Source organism: Crocuta crocuta, unplaced genomic scaffold (genome assembly GCF_008692635.1).
Source record: "Crocuta crocuta isolate KB4526 unplaced genomic scaffold, BGI_CrCroc_1.0 scaffold179, whole genome shotgun sequence".
In the NCBI taxonomy this organism is placed as follows: domain Eukaryota; kingdom Metazoa; phylum Chordata; class Mammalia; order Carnivora; family Hyaenidae; genus Crocuta; species Crocuta crocuta.
In genome coordinates, this window is record NW_027551568.1 from 17,826,645 (window position 1) to 17,841,011 (window position 14,367).

General features: G+C 40.3%; 1 long non-coding RNA gene across 1 annotated transcript in view; it reads left to right on the forward strand.

Annotated features, from left to right (window-relative positions):
- The first annotated feature begins 311 nt into the window (after positions 1–311).
- The window catches only part of LOC144220257 (uncharacterized), a 47,139-nt gene continuing 33,083 nt past the window's right edge, over positions 312–14,367 (forward strand). Inside the window, exon 1 of the long non-coding RNA XR_013331668.1 lies at positions 312–385. This is a non-coding gene — a long non-coding RNA (uncharacterized LOC144220257). The remainder of the gene's footprint in view (positions 386–14,367) is intronic.

Genomic DNA, 14,367 nt, shown 5'->3' on the forward strand with positions numbered 1-14,367 from the left:
TTCTGCAAACAAGAACAAGAAGAGTGTTTGCAAGACAAACAAACATTTCTAGTAAATTTTAACTTGATAAACGAATGATGTCTTATAATACTAGTAGTACATGATGCTGAATGTCACATGATCATAACTGAGCCAGTGGTTCTTCTCTCTTTCTCTTGCTGCGGGATTGTGGGTGGATCATTAATGCAATGTCACATTTCTGCGAAGTCGTCAAAAGGAGGCAAAAGCAAGTGCCATTGAACAGGTTCCTTGTTAAAGCTGCATGAAAAGAAGATTCCATTGAGCCAACAGATAGCAATGGTTCCATCAGTGGTAGTGAAAGTCATCCTAAATAGTAACCCTCCTCTTCTCGTCTCCCTCACACCAGCCACAAAGGTTTTCAAAGGTAAGTGAAGGTTAATTTATTTTTCTTTATATTTTGTATTCTCTTTATTATTTTGTGTTATATTACAGTATTGTAATAATTTTTATGTGAATATTTTGGGTTGTGGAACAAATCATCTGAGTTTCCATTATTTCTTATGAGGAAATTCGCTTTGATATACAAGTGCATTGGATTATAAGCATATGTCCAGAACAAATTATGCTCACAAACCAAGGTTTTATTGTATATAATTAAGGAAGGGACACAGAGGTGAATTCTATGACTTCTGAGGACACTGAGTTCACTATAGGGCACATGGAGAGACTTGTGGAGGAGGGGACTGTGGTTGGACCTTCAAGGATCCAGCAGAGCTCTGGCGTCAGGTGGCTCGGGTTTGAACCTGGCCTCCAGCACCGACTGGCTGAGTGAGCTTGGACAAAATAATTATCTTTTCTAAGCCTTAGTTTCTCCACCTGTAAAATGGAGATGACAGTGATAATGCATACTATTTCATGCTGTGAGAATTAACAAAGGCAATGAAAGTAAAGTGCATAGAACAGTGCCTGGCTTATGGTCATTGTTCCATACACATTAACTATTATTCTTAAAGTGCTAAGTTTATGTTATTTTTTGTTGCACTCATAGGCACAGGTACATTGTACACTGTAGTGCAAAATTTACCTGAGTTTCTGTGGTAAAACATAAACCCTCAAAGAAGTGTTGAACTTGTGATAATAGACCCCAGGCTCTGGGCACTCAGTCCATTCTCCGACCTGATGTGCACTGTCCCATGGAATGGTTAGAAGCATAGACTGGAATAGGCAAATCACAGCAGAAGAGACACTGACGGGGGATTGGCAGAGTTCCCTGGCTCGGACTGGAGAGTTAACAAGATATTGTAGACAGCAAGAAGTCCCACTGGGTAATTCCTCATTGAGTACAATAGGCAGCACCTCCAGGAGTCCCGCTTGTAAAGACAAAATAATGAGTAGCTAAAGTCCATTCTCACTGGGGTCCAACTAGCCTCCTTTTAGAGTCTCTAATACCCATAACCTCAAACACCCAGCTCTCTTTAGCTGGTAAGGCTGACGCCATCTATGCTTGTCCATCTAGCTCAGGACTCTACCTATCCATTCCATTCACCACCTCTATCTCTGCCTCTAACTACTTTTCTGTCCCCAAAAGGAGTTAGTAAATCCAGGAAATTCATTCGTGATATGTAAACATGAGTGATACTGCATGCAACAGGTGATTTCTTTAAGGAGATAGAGCTGATTCTTGTTATTTGTGGTAGTTATGTCTATAAAGTTGGTGTAAACCATGAGTTGGAGAGCACTGAACCATTGCTCCTAGGGAAAATACAGGGTTAGCTTCCTGTGAGCCTCTGATCACATTTTGTCAACCAATGGATCTATAACCTTGTTTTATGTGTGTTTCTATTTAAAGTCTCCTTATTTAATATATATTGTTAGTTCATTAACATTGAACTCATGGCCAACTATACTACAACTCTTACCTGAATGACACTTACCTAACATGTACCTTATCACTTCCCAGACTTCTTGTGCTTAGGAACACTAGACAGAATTTTAGCTCTGCCCTTGGATACCATTTTCAATAACAAAATCACCGACCAAAAGCACAAAAATGTGAAAAGCACGGCACTAAATAGATCCTAAAGAAGACACTTGTTTCTAGGATGATAGCTAAAGTAAGAAGGCAGAGTGTTGCCTTGTCAGTCCTCAGCTGGAAGGAGTCATATCAGGCGACTCAAATTTTTTGTCACTCTGCACATGTCTACAAATGGCCACAAAAGCTCTACAAGTATTGATTTTAGTCAATAAATTTGCAAATACAGAGTCTGTACATAATAAGGATTGAATATACACACACACACACACACACAAACACACACACACACACACACATGCATCGTCACAGAGTTTGGGCTACAAAGAATACTCTCTTCTGGGATGTCAGGACTGAACACCCTGTGAGGCCTCAGTGGCATCTTACTGTCAACTGAATGGTGGTCTGCAGTTTCCAATGTGCACACCTGCTTTCCAGTTAAGAATAATAGCTTTGAGGTCAGTCATACAAGCTTCCTCATGATTAGCTGTGCGATCTCAAGGCAACTCAGCATCTTTGAATCATGTTTTAGCTATAAGATACAAATTATTGGGAACATATATTAATATTTATATTTACCCTTCAGAAAGTTTTTGTTAGGACTATAGAATATATACAAGGGACGACCAGACAATCATACTTGGATGTACTGGAAGCATTCGATAAATTTACCAATTATATTTTGCCCCACTCTTTGTTTTCTATTTTCTTCATTAGCTAGCTAACCTGACCTCTCCTTCAAAGCCCAACTGAAGTTTCTCTTCCAGTTTCACTCCAGAGTCCCTCTGGAGGACTTGATGTCCTCTGAAATCGTGGCACTGACTACCCATATGCCTTGCTAATCATATGCTGCCTTATGGAATCACTTGTATTTTCACTTGCATTTTTGTCTGTTTTTGTCTTGTGTTCTCCATTACACATACATAAAACACGTTTGAATATCTACGATGTGCAGCACTCCATGCAATGCTCTGTGGGTCCCTGATCTCAGAGTTCAACACCTTGGAATCATTTCTGATTATTATTTTTTTAATTATTATTTTTTACACTTATTTATTTTTGAGAGACTGAGAGAGGCAGAGCACAAGTAGAGGTGGGGCAGAGAGAGAAGGAGACACAGAATCTGAAGCAGGCTCCAGACTCCAAGCTGCCGGCACAGAGCCTGACATGGGGCTCGAACCCACAAACCTTGAGGTCATGACCCGAGCCGAAGTTGGACGCTTAACCGACTGAGCCAACCAAGAGCCCCTGAGATTATTTTCATATTTGCTTGGTGATTTCTCACGGTGCTTCTATGAATTTTTGCCTTGTTTATTTTCCCACATGTTGGTCTCTACAAAAGGGGCAGGACCAAGTCCAATATCTCCATTTCATAGCTGACCAGGCTGACCATCTGAGAAGTGACAATTGTTGTTCTAAGTCCTCTGATAACAATTTACTTGCAGGAAGACTTTCGTTGGTGCCCTGATGTTTACGTGAATTCTTTTCATCAGTGAACTCCAACTTTGCTGTGAAAGGCCTTGAAAAGTTCTTTTCTCTTCCAGGTTAGGCATCAGTTGATGTGTTGGTTCAGGCTTATCATCACCACCCTGATAGGACAGTGAACACTCCAGCAGGGGAATCTGCCAAAGATTCCAGCCAAATCTGGCAGTAACTATTTGAAATTCCTATTCTGATGCTGATTTTAGCCATTAAAACAATTCGCACATCATGGACCATTGCACAGAAAGAAAGAAGGAGGCCAGAGACAGATAGTGGACAGCAGGAAACACAGCAGGAAACAGTTACAATCTAAAATATTTGTATCAGATGCCTCTGGTCATTCATTTTGGAGCTCATAGTGACAGAGCTTGCTCCGTCTCTGTATTCAGAGTTTTGTACTCTTCTAATATCAGACATTTAAAACTTTGTTCCAATTCAGGTCAAAATTACTCAAGCAAAACCCTGAGTTAATGTGTAAATTTTCCCCTAGGGTATCCCTCATTTTGGAATGAAAGGTTTAGTCCCATCTTTTCAGGCATTAGTGAAGCGGCTTGGGGGTGGGGGTTAGCAAGAACTCTCCAAGTATTATTCCAAGAAAATATCATGCATATCAATAGAATATACTCTGTTTTGTCCTTTTTGAGTCTCATTGTTTGTAATATCCTCTATTATTCAACCATCTGTCTCTTTGTCTGTCATTTGTAAAGTGGGGGAATGGGAAAAGATTTAGTTCTCTTAGGTCTCTTTTAGTTCTCACAAGGTAGGAGTCTAGGATTTCTCTTTCCTTCTTATCTACTCACTATTCTTTCCAAACTTCCAACACCTTTGTGTTTCTATTATGATAATTTTACAATTATTATTTATAAAAGTTTTAAAAAAGAAAACATTCTCTCTCTTTGCCACTTTATTTCTTCGCCCAACACCTTGTATCCATTATTGTATCCACAACCACTCCTTGTATCTGTTATTGACCAAGTCTTGAGCTATCAATCTTAGCAATATGTATTTGACACACCTTCTCCCAACACCTATGGGCAGGTAAGAAATTAGTTCATTATCTTCTTGCTCTGCCTTTCTCTTCCCAGTTTTTTAATTAGAAAGATATTAATCTTCAGTTTGTCTATTGGTTATCCTTGTAAATTTAAATAATATGCTTCAACTTCTATTTCTTGGTCCATCAACTCTGGCAAGACAAGGACTCTTGTTTTTGTTTTGAATGCCACTGGCAGAAAATTGACTCCACTGGATTTGCCTGGGTAAGAGACCAAGCGTAGTTTTTATGCTGTAAGATCAGCATATCCAGGAAAACTACCTGTCACCAGGTTGGTGATAAAAACTCTGGGACAAAGACACAGTGGAAACCAATATCATGGAAGGTTTAGTAAAGTTAAAACTGATAAACTTAGGGTAAAAAAAAAATCAACATGATAAACAGTAATTGGGAAAATCACTCACTTAAAAAAGAAACACTATCCAACAATTAGCCGAATTAGCACCTCTATTGATTCTTGGAAGTATTTTCTCCCATTTAACCTACTCAGATCAATTAGCTTGGCATCTGCCTCCAACTTCATATATCAATATAACTGTTTTCTCCCCAGCCTAACTGCTACTTAGGAGATAATGGGAGGGGTGGGCCATTTTACAACACAATAACATGGTTCTAGGAGAAATAAATCTAAAGACTGAAGGAATCGATTTATTTCCAAAGAAAGTAGTACATTCCTCCCAGTGCCTAATACACCAGTGGTTAAACAATTAAGTTTATTTTTAGATACAAAGTTAATTACTTTGAAAAGTCAGTGGTACTGCCATTGACAAATACTACCTTTAAAACCCTTAGAAATAACAAAGCAGTCACTCAGAACAGCTAAAATGGCAACATTTGACATTTGTTATGCAGGAATTATGGTCTTCTTGCAAAGTTACCTGATCCTTCTCATCTTAATTGAACCTTAGCAGGGCAGTCTTTGGAAGTTACCTGGAGATGGAGACTGAGAACCCCATTATTTTCCTTGTTAGGCCCAGTGAATATTCCCCAAATGCCTCCATTAGCTGTCAAGTACCTTTCTTTCAATTGTTAAATCCCTTGATTTTAAATTCTATTTAGGAGCAGGCCGGCTCCAAATGTCAAAGAACACCATCATAATGGCCAATGAGTTGAATTGGTTCACCTCTGCAAAATTTACATCCCTGTTAGAAGCAAAGGATCACAAACAATAGGGAAATAATTGAACACACGAGTTATACAAAGTAAGATTTATGTGACCATTAAAAATAATGTCTGTAGATAATATTTAATGATAATGAAAAACGCTGCTATATACAGTTAGGTGTAAAAAGGCAAGAAACAAGACTACCCCTAGGAATCTAATTTTATTTAAAACAGCTGCATGTGGATCATCAGAAAAAAAAAAGACTGGAAAGAAATATGCTATGTTTACTTCAGGAAGGTGGGTTTATGGATGTTTATATTTTATTTTTTACATTTTCTGCATTTTCCAAATATTCATTTAACACATGTATCTTTTATAACCTGAAGAAAAAGACTATTTTTAAGTAATTAAAAGGACTCTGAAGTTTAGAAATTCAAGGCTTCAGTCTCTTCTGCATCATTCTTTCTACCTACTATTTCATCATGTACCATAGGCAAAGAGCTGGATAATCCACATTTCTTTTTGAAGTTAGAAAATGTTATCTACTTTGCCATAGAGGGTCATAATGAAGAATGAGAGAATGGTGCCAATAAAAACATATATCACTTTAGGGGCGTTGAGTGGCTCAGTTGGTGAAGCGTCTGACTCCTGATTTCAGCTCAGGTCATGATCTCACCGTTTGTGGGATCAAACCCCTTGTAGGGCTCCATGCTGACAGTGAGGAACCTCCTTGGGATTCTCTCTCTCCCTCTCTTTCTGCCCCTTCTCTGCTCCTTCCCTACTTGCTCTATCTCTTAAAATAAATAAAGAAAAACTTTAAAAAATCTATCACTTTTGAAAACAAGCATTTATATATTCTTTTAATACTGTGTTTCCTTAGTGATGATGGATCAGTTAGAAGCCCAGCAGCAGAGTGGGTATGTCTACAGGGGATCATTGACTAAAGTTTCATGAAATGGCTATTTACAAAGATGGCGGACAACTTAAGGGAAATCAACAAGGAACCTGGGAGCAATGAGTTATAGGGAAGGCCCGTACGAAAGTAGCCACCGTTGGTCTTTAGTTGTGACAGGCATACAACGGAATGCAACAAAGCAATTAATTGTAACGAAATATCAATGGACTCAACAACATAGATAAATTTGAAAATAATTATGTTGAACAAAAGAGTTCATACTCTATGATTCCATTCCTATTAAATTCTAATCAAAGTAAAACAAATCTATAATGATGGGGAGCTGATCAGTAGTTGCCTAGGGCTAGGGGCGGTACTGAATGCATGGGGAGACACTAGGAACATTTTGTGGAATTTTCTTTTTGATTGTGGCAGTGGCTGCGTGGGTATATACATTTGTCAAGAACTCATGAACCAGTGAAAGTAAAACGAGTTTCTCTGACATGCAGATGAAATTGGTAAAAAGAAGAGAGGGAGAGGGAGAGAATTCTCCTCTAACAAATGGTCCAGCAGGGAGGAATGCAGGGAGGAATCCAGGGGGATAAAATGACAGTCTTCCTCTTCTCCCACTCCCTGGCCCCTTGGTGCTGTCCCTCACAGCTACCCTGCTCAGAAGCTTGGAGGACCAGGGGGTCTTTTGAAGAAGACGGTAGAGGTCAGCTTCTGGGGGCCCAGAGCAGAGTGGAGGGTGGATCTGCAGGAGCATGTGGAGAATCTTCAGCACAGAATGTTTCAATGAGGCGTGAAGCCCTTAATAAAGAACCACTGGGGAGAAAAATGTTAGGTGGAAAAGTACTTCTTGGTTAAAAGACTTACAAACGGAAAAAGTTACAATACCAGGCAAATTGATGGAGGGACTCTACCTACACTCCACTGGGCAAGTCCAGTGTGAGATTGTAAAAAAGTCAGCCACAGTGTGCCTCTGACCTATCACTGCACATCGAAAGAAAAACCCAGGTATACGCTCAGCTGCGGAACCGTCTGTTTGCAAGTCCCAAGGGACATGTGGAGCATGGTCACACCCATCTGTCTAGATGTCAAGGTCAAATGCTAGGGTCTCTTTCACACAGTCTGGCGTCCCTCAATGATTCATTAGGTGTCTGCGATCCCTTTACACTTATTTATTTATTTATTTATTTAGCCTGCTGTCACTAAAAGTAATTTATATTTGAATTTGAGGGATGACTGAAATATGACATTATGTATAATTTTTAATGCCAACTATAAAAAATTTTTAAGTTGTGGCACTCTTCCAAGTTTAGGGAGATAAAATGTAAAACATAATTGTTAGCATCTTTAGGAAGATTCAGTTTATGCACTTCCATAATCTAGGGATGCATACATTGATACTATTGGATTATGTAGGACTTCCTTCCCCTTCATTAAATGGCCTCAGATTACTCTAATTATTTTCTTAGGCTTTTGTCTAATTTGTTGTCATTTGTCTTCTTTCTGTCAGACTCATGCTTCCCAGTATTTCTAGCTTGCCTGACTACACAACTATTTCAGCGCTGAGATACTGAATTTTAATACTTGTTAGAATCGTGTGTAAACCAAAGGTAAACAGGCACCTAGAGAATAAAAGACACACGTTTGATAAATAAGTTTGGCAACACTGATTTTCTTTCAATAGACTTTTATTTTAAGGTTTTTCAGATACACTTTGGATTTTTAACCACCCCCTCCTGCAGTTCTAGATTTCTAAATTTCCATTTCATTCCATTCCATTTCTCAGGTTTACAAGTTTCTTACGTTTATTTTATGGGGTTGAGTTTCAAGTTTATTTTTCTCAAACTATAAGTGATTTCTGCTTCCATATGTGTTTGGGGGACGTGGAGAAAAAGTCTGAGATCTAAGCCATCTCCCGGTTGATTTTATAGATTTGGTTATAGTTATGTTTAGTCAGGGATTCCTGACTGTAGGGCTCTATTCTTTGAACCATGAGTCACTTGCTTTTCTATGAGATCCTCATAGTTGATCATCTATTTTTTTTTCCCATTTGATGATACCATTTTAAGAAGCATGGCAAATGAGACCATAAGTTTTTTTGTTTTTTTTTTTAGTATATTTGGGCTGAAATTCTGAATCTGGGGTTTGTAATATATAAATCCTTACAAAAGTAGGTATCATGGTGCCTGTTTTACTACTGAAGAAACTGAAGACCTGGGGAGGTTTTTTACTTCTTCCAGATGTTTCATTAATTAGTGGAGAGCTTGGAGTTACATATAGACTTGTCTCACTCTTTTAAGAATAATTATCAGTTTATTAAGTTCTCTTCTACCCAGAATTCAATTCAGAGAAACACTGCATGGAGACACTCATGAGTATGTATGCCTGCTAGATTGGAAAGTCCATTTTGGAGTCAGGAACTGTATCATATTTACTTTATGACAGTGCAATCAAGAAATTTTGTTAATTGAATAATGGATCCAATTTTTATATTTATTGCCTGTGGTTCCACATTTTGGAGTAAAACAAAAGCAAAAGAAGCTGCTTTTATAAATCCCTGATTTCATATGAATTAAATGTCAGTAAAGGGTCAAAAGCTTTCATTTGGTTATTCAAAGAATATTTATTGAGCAACTAGCAAGTACTGTGTCACAGGTTATTCCCAAACTTAGTGGCTTATAACAACTCACATTCATAATCTCAGAGTTTCTTTGGGTTAGGAACCTAGAAATGGATTTGCTGGATGCCCCTGACTCACGATCTCACAAGACTGAAATCATGGTATCTTTTGGGGCTGCAGTCATTTCAGGGTTCAAGTGGACAAGGCTCCATGTTTAGGATCACATCCAGGTTCATTAAAATGGCTATTGATTGGTCTGAGAATATCCACTACCAAGTTCACTCACATGGCTGTGGGGAGGCTTCAGCTCCTACCTGGATGTCAAATGGAGACATCAATTCCACACAATGTGGACTTCCCCTGAGGGCTACCCAACATGGCAGAATGAGGGGTTGCTACCCCCAGAATGAGGTCTCTGAGAGAGAAAGAGACAGACAAAAAGAGACAGAGACAGAGAGGACAAGTCTTTTTGTAACCTGGTATTAGAAGTGACATACCATCACTTTTACAGTATTCTGTTCTTTAGAAGGGAAACCCTAGGTCCAGCCAACACTCAAGGGGAGATTATAAATGTTCAGAAACATGAAGAGTGCTGAGGGCTATCTAAGAGGCTGCTTACCACAGTCAGTCCCCCTCAATTAGCAAGTATTTGGTGACTGAGGACCAACATGGTACCCAGAACTGATAAGGATATTCTATGTAGCAGTGATGAGGAGGCTAGGTGGCTGACAGAAGATGAGTGTGAGCCATTTTCTCTTCCCAAGAAGATTGCAAAGGAGTTGAAGAGATGGCCTATAATGAGCAGAAATAGTTAGTTAATACCAGCCTGTATATAATTCTTTGTAAGAGAAGTAGATCTTGCCTATTGCAGTGACGCATGCATCTGAATACCTGTGATGTAAACTGGAAAAATCACAAGTCCTGTAGGAAAGAGGTTGTGTAAGAGTGCCAGGGAGGAGAAGGTGTCCACAGAATTCAGGGACCCGTTAAATCTAAAATTTTACCTGAGAACACAGTCATAATTTCTAGGTTTCAAAGAAAGTTTCCTAATTACTTTCATAAATTTTCATTCATGAGGCATTTACTCTATGCCCCCTGTGTGTGAGGCACTGTACAAAATATTACAAACAGGGTCTTCTTTTATGCAAGTAATAACCCTGAAGTTTGTTATTATTACTCCCATATTTACAGATGAGTTTGCTGAGATTTAGTTATCCATTAATGGTAGATTTATGTTTGTAGCTCTGTATTGTCAGCACAATACCACTTACTCTTTTCCCCTTTTATTTATATTTTTACTTAAATAAAATGGTTCCAGGATCTATATAAGCTTAGCCTTAGAGAGACAGAGATGAACAAGGTAGAGGGTGCCCTGAGGTCTTATGGTTTATATTCTAGTGGGAGAAGGGTAGGTGGGACAATTAAAAAAACGAATAAACCAGAATAAAATATCAGGTAGGGACAAGTGATTTATCTTTCCTACCTCACTGGAATGTAAACAATGTAAGAACAAAGACTTTGTCATTCACAACTGTATTCCACAGAGCCCAGAAGAGTTCTTAGCACAGAGTCAGAGTTCAATCAATATTTGCAATTGACCAAAAATAAAATAGCAAGTAATAGAATGTACCAAGTAGAAGAAACGATGATGACGTGATAGAGAGGGACTGAGGGATTACTTCAGATGAGGTAGTCAGGGGACAGCTCACTGAAGAGGTGAGGTCTGAAAGACAAGAAACCAGACAAACAGTTACCTGGATGAAGAACATTCCAGAAGGAAATAAATTCTAGTGCAAAGGCCCTGAGGTAGGAACAGGCTTGGTGATTTTAAGCAGTAGAAAAGAGATGAGTGTACTGAAGCATGGGGAATAAGGTGGAAAAGTGAGGAAACCAGAGAGATGAGCAGGGCAAGGTCATGTGAGGTCCAGGATGCCATCGGGTAGAGTATGGATTATATTTTAAATGTGATAGAAGCCCCTGGAAGGCTTTACATAGGGAATCAGGAATATGACACAATAGTCCAGACAAGAAGTAATGGAGGGCTGGATTCGGGTCTAGTAACAGAAATGGAGGGAAGAGGGCAATGTTACCCACTGACAGACTGCTTACTCAGGGTTTGAATATAGGTGGCGGGTGTTGAAGAAAATTGATAAATCACGGATGATTCTTAACTTTCTGACCTTGTTATTTTAGGAAATGGTGGTGATGTTTCCTCAGATATAGAAGATTGATTAAAACCGTATTTAGTTTGCTAGGGCTGCCTTAACAAAGTACCATATACCAGGTAGCTTAAACAACAGAAATTTCTTTTTTTATTAAAAAAATGTTTAATGTTCATTCATTTTTGAAAGAGACAGAGAGAGAGAGAGAGTGAGTGAGGGAGGGGCAGAGAGAGAGAGAGGGAGGGAGACACAGACTCTGAAGCAGGCTCTAGGCTCCAAGCTGTCAGCACAGAGCCCGACATGGGGCTCAAACCCACTAACCGCAAGATCATGACCTAAGCTGAAGTCGGATGCTTAACCAACTGAGCCATCCAGGCACCTCTAAACAACAAAAATTTATTGTCTCATGGTTTCAGAGACTGGAAGTCCAAAATCAAAGGTGCTGGCAGGGATGGCTCCTTCTGACAGCTGTGAGGGAGAATCCGTTCCATGTCTGTCCTCTCTCTGCTGGTAGTTTGCCTTGGCATTCCTTGGCTTGTGGAATATCACCGCCATCTCTGCATCTATCTCCATATAACCTGAGCAGGTTGGAGGGCAGAGGGGGAGCTCACAGTTTCTCTTTTGACTATGTAAAACAAGGTTTGACTATCAGATTCCAAGTAAGAGAGCAAGGGAGAAAGGGACAGATCGCAGCCCGGGGCTTTAACAGCAAAGGACCTAAAGGATGGTAGAGTTTGGGTAACATTAAACTCCAGGCTTCTCTGGCACTCCCACGCCATTGGGATATGTAAATGGATAAGCATTTATCCTTCACAGAGGGGAAGATGGCCAAGGAATGATGACACTTATTCTGATAAGTAACTTCAGTCATTTCCAGATGGTGCTGACCTCTCACCAGTAGGGAAGGCAGACTTAGAAATGTCTCTTGCTTTCCAATAAAAACATATCTCTTACTATCTCTGTTAAGAGAGCAGGTCTCTCCTGCTATTGGTTTAGTCTCATCTAAGCCCCACCCCCACCCCTGCCCCCGCCTCCGCAACTCCCCCAATTCTTAATTTGGACTAGAAGGGCTTTCCTGTGCTGGTCGTGCTAATTCTCTTCTCTCCTCTGCATTATGGCTTCACTGGCCTTCCTTTATTTCCCACTTCCCTCCCAACAAGACTTGCTCCCTTTTGCCTCAGGGATTTTGAATGCAAGGGCCTGGGGAAGGGGGGTGGGGTGGTGGAATGTGGGTTTTCTTGTCCCGCTCCCTGCTCCATCTTGTTAATTCCACTCATCTTCTCCAGACGACTGGAGTGCCTGAGCTTTTAGCGGGCATCGGAAACCTGTTTCATCCTCTTCATTTGACATTCCGCACTCATCTGCTTCTTCTTTTTGTAATAACTTTCAGAGAAATAGGTCGGTTTTAACAAGAAGTGATTCATTTGCAACCCTGGCAATTTTAGGCTATTCTCTGCATCACCACTAGGGGGAGAGCTGCACTGCCCAAGTTTTCTGCTTCAGAGCTTCGATTACAGGTTATATAATGGAATCGAGTACAGACGAGAAAGTTAGGAGCAGGTGCCCAGCTGCAGTGGAGAAGTGGGAAGTGAAGACAGTATTAATGCTGGAGGGTAACAAAACCAAACACAAGACAAAGAAATCAGAGAGGAACAGTCGTTGGTGATCACAGGCGTTGAGAGGATACAACGCTAGTTTAAAACTTAACAATGAAAGCTCTTATGAAGAGAAGACACCTTTGCACAGGACTCTGCTACAGGCTTTGGTGCTCAGGGGTCTTTTCTTACTATTCCTTGTTGTTTCCACTCCAAGAAAATTGGAGATAATCAAGTAGGAGGCTTAAATAGGAATTACTGTTTTTTCTTTAAATATTTATTTATTTTGAGAGAGAGAGAAGGGGGAAGAGAGAAAGAAGGAGAGAGAGAATCCAAGCAAGCTACATGCTGTCAATGCATATCCCCACACGGGGCTTGATCTCATGAACCATGAAATTATTACCTGGGCTGAAATCAAGAGTGGGACACTTAACTGACTGAGCCACCCAGGCGCCCCTCAAATGGGAATTATATAAGACTCTTGACAGGTCATCTGCAGATTTGAGTTTTGATACACATGGCAAGAGAACGATGCTAAAAAGCTTGAGCTATGATTCTGGGATCTCTGACTTTGACTCCCAGATTTATCGCCTCCTAATTGGGCTGTCTTGGCCAAGTTACATGATTTCTCTGTGCCGTGGTTTCCTCATCCGCAATTGACAATAATATTAGTCCTAGAAGTATTATCATGAGAATTAACAAGGAGAAATGATATTGTACCTTTTATGTGTCAGGCGTTCCATTGAGGGCTTTCTGCCTGAGCTCTTTAGTCCTCACAGCAACCCTTTGACATAGAGACTATTGTCATTACTAGGATTATTCCTATTTCACAGCTGAAGAAACCGAAGCATAGACAAGTTTAGAAACCTGCCTGAAATCACACAGATGTGGCAAGAGTCAGGATTCAAACCCACTAGGCGCTTAGAACTTTGCCCAGCTCAAATTAGGCACTTAGAGAGCGTACGGTGGTTCAGGAGCCAGGCATTTTCATAATCTGATTTTGCATGAGAGGAGGCAGGGAGGGGGTGAAGTGCATCAGGGAAAAACCCCAGTGCCTGTGGGATCAGCTTCATGGACAGTTTTTTGTTGATTTGTGAGAGGATTCTGGGAGGCCTGGGGTCCAAGCAGCACTATTTCAGAGTCTGTTTTGTGGACAGCCCAGGGGAGTGGAGCTTTTCTTCATTTCTGTGTGAAACGTGGTGTGGCATCTACACTTTGTGAGGCCCGAGAAGGTCACAGCACTGTTTAGGCACCTCTCAGCCCCTCCGCTCACAATGTAAAAAGGATGGACAGCCTGCCTCTGACTCCCAAGTGAACATGTTTGATCCCACTGAAGACCCTAGAGGCAACAAGCGTGGGGGAGCTTCTAGAAGAACAAGATTTCAATCCATGGGCTGGAGTGAAACATGTCTGATCTTCATAAGGGTATGTTACACATCCCGGAGACCTTTAGAA